Source organism: Choloepus didactylus, chromosome 7 (assembly GCF_015220235.1).
Source record: "Choloepus didactylus isolate mChoDid1 chromosome 7, mChoDid1.pri, whole genome shotgun sequence".
Taxonomy (NCBI): Eukaryota; Metazoa; Chordata; class Mammalia; order Pilosa; family Megalonychidae; genus Choloepus; species Choloepus didactylus.
Genome location: NC_051313.1, coordinates 80375665 through 80378775, shown reverse-complemented (window position 1 = coordinate 80378775; position 3111 = coordinate 80375665). Strand labels below are relative to the sequence as shown.

At 36.8% G+C, this 3111-nt stretch overlaps 1 pseudogene; it reads left to right on the top strand.

The window, feature by feature from the left end:
- The first annotated feature begins 389 nt into the window (after positions 1–389).
- Positions 390–2033, top strand: LOC119539960 (annotated as a pseudogene).
- Positions 2034–3111: the final 1078 nt, after the last annotated feature.

Here is a 3111-nt window from a genome sequence, read left to right as displayed (position 1 = left end):
TTACGTTGCCCAGTTAAAGGAGCAGCCCCCATCTAGAATATGCCAGTCTCATGGCAGAGTAAAAAGTGCAAAGACAGATACATGTGATAGCTCTTAAAACTTCATCATATTTCATTGCCCAAGAGTATCTGGCTTGCCCATGTGACTAGAATGGAGTGAGAAGTATATATACTCCTCCCTCATGGAGGGGCACAAAGGAAGAAATAAAGAAAAAGAAACCAGCCTACATGTCCATTATAGAAAATGAGTTAATGTATTAGAAAGCAACTAAAAATGAACTACAGCTGTGGTACGTCCATAAAATGGAATATTATTCAGTGATAAAAAGAAATGAGCTGTTTCTTTTCTCACTGCGTCTGTGCGGCGTGGGAGCGGCGGCGGTTGCTGCGATGAAGCAGAAGCACTACCTCGAGGCTGCAGCGCGGAAACTACAAGCTAGCTGCCCGGGCGAGGCCCGCTATCTCCTGTAAGAGATAGACTGGAGGGGAACCGGGAGAAGAGCGGCGAGGAGATGACAGAAGCACTTTTGAAGAAACTTGTCCATACTGTTTCCAGTTGCTAGTGCTGGATAACTCTAGAGTACGTCTGAAACCCAAGCCCAGAATGACACCCCAAATACAGAAACTTCTTCATCGAGAAGCAAAAAATTATACACTCAGTTTTAAAGAAGCAAAAATGGTGAAAAAGTACAAAGACTCTAAAAGTATATTGTTGATTACTTGTAAAACATGCAACAGAACAGTTAAATGTCCTGGTAAAAGTAGAAGCTTTCTATCAGCACTGAAGAGCAATCCTACCACTCCTACAAAGAAACCCAGTCCAAAGACACCTGGGAGAAAGACTCTATATTCTGCAAACGTAAATCGTGATATGGTTGGTTCCAAAGGCAAGAGTCCAGCATTGATTTGCAGAACACCCACATCTGGACAGTCAACACCCATATGCTCTTCAAAGAATGGAAGCAAAGCAAAGAAACACTTCTCTAAACTAAAAATGTTACTTAGTGAGAAAGAATCCCCAAACAATCCAAAGGTGGACTTCAGAAATTTCTTGTCTTCTCTATGAAGGATGGATTTTGAAAATAAGAAATATCTAATTCAATTTCTGGAAGTTAGAAAAAGGACATTTTTCCCTTGTATTTATTCTTTGAATACATGAAAATTAGGTCCAAGAGCAAACTTTTCTTGGCATCTCTCAGTGTTTATGGGGAAGATACCTCATTGAAATGAATAACTGAAATCTGTGCCACAAAGGGTGGTTGTAAAGATCAAAGAAGTATGTGGAAGGTCCTTTTAATTAATATATATATACAGAGAGAGTGCGTTACTATTTTCCCCTCCCTTAATTAGCAGTTTTCATTATTCATGTTTTCTTTCATAAGAAAATTGAGACTTTATGAGAGGGCCTACTCACTGAAGATTACTTCCAGGTATCTATAGCTTTATTGCTAACTCAGAAAAAGGATCAATTATCTGTGTCTGTTTTTTCCTTCAATCATCTACATAACTGTATTAAAACTTGAACATTTTTCCTATTTTGAGTGCAAAAGTAAATATCTGGGACAGTCTTGATTATAGATGATTCGATAGAATACTGAAATTTTCATTTTTACAACTTTCTATTGCTTCTATAATAATATTTCACCCTAGTGATATTTTCATTTGCTCTAGTAAAGACTTATTTGTAGGTCTAAAAATTATATCAGAATATAACATAGTAAGCAACAGTTATATATCTTAAATCTTTTCTGGGACATAAATACACATATATATTTTAATGATAAGCTAGGATTGTATTCAAGCTGTCTTTTAAAAAACTCTTTAAATAAATAATGTAGATACTTGAAAAAAAAAAAAAAAAAAGAAATGAGCTATCAGGCTGCAAAAAAGGCATGAAAAAACCTTAAATGCATATTTCTAAGTAAGAGAAGCCAGCCTGAAGAGGCTTGATACTGTATGATTCCAATTATATGGCATTCCCAAAAAAGCAAAATTATAGCCAGTAAAAAGATGAGTGGTTGCCAGGGAGGGGGGCCATGGGATGAATAGGGGAAGCACAGGGGTGTTTACAGTGGTGAAACTATTCTGTATGATATTGTGATGGTGAATACATGACATTATGCATTTGTTGAAAGCCATAGAATTTTACAACATAGAGTGAACCTTAATATATGCAAATTAAAGAGAAATCATTTAAAAGGTTGTGGGATGCCAGGAAAAACATCAAACTGCAATAAGAGAATCTAACTTTTATTATAAATATATGAAACAATTGCACTGAAGGGGGAGTGGGGAAAGGTGCTGACCTAAGTAACTTTGGAAATGAATGGAGTTTGTAAGACTAAAAGCAAAGGAAATTGCACATAAGCACTGAACTCCAGTTGAGAAGGTTGTTTCCCATGGAGGTTCAGGTTAACAATTCTGGTATTCCTATACATCTGTACTGTAATTGAATAATTATGTGGATAGATAGTGGTGGGGAGAGCCAGGTCTCTTGCTGTTGAAGTAGGAATTTATAGATCAGCAAGGGAAGAGGCTAGAATGATCTAAATGATAATAGATTCGAGTTGAAGACATCAGTAAGAATTCATGTTTAATTTAATACAGATACAGATGGTTACCTAGAAAAATATTTATAGATATGTGTATATATACAAGTTAGTACACACACATATATTTCTTTGCTCTGTCAGCTGAGATGACCTAAAAGAAACAACACCGCAGTAGCAACAAGCATACCTAGTGCCCAGATCTTGATTTCTAATACTATTCCATTAGAAGGAACCAGAGATCTTTGGAGAAAGGACTAGGGCTGGGCAGGAAATATACTAGTTGAGCCTTGAGCACCTTATAGTATTAGAAAGTAAGGAAGTGCTTAAAACACACACACACACACACACCCAATGATGGGGGCTATCAAAGGAATACAATTGAAAAGAAAGAAAGGGAGAAGGGAGGGAGGAAGGAAGGAAGGGCAACTAAAGGGACAATGATAACTAAAGGTAATACATGGTGTTCTAGTTTGCTAATGCTGCAAAATGCAAAACACCAGAGATGGACTGGTTTTTATAAAAAGGGGGTTTATTTGGCTATACAGTTACAGTCTTAAGGC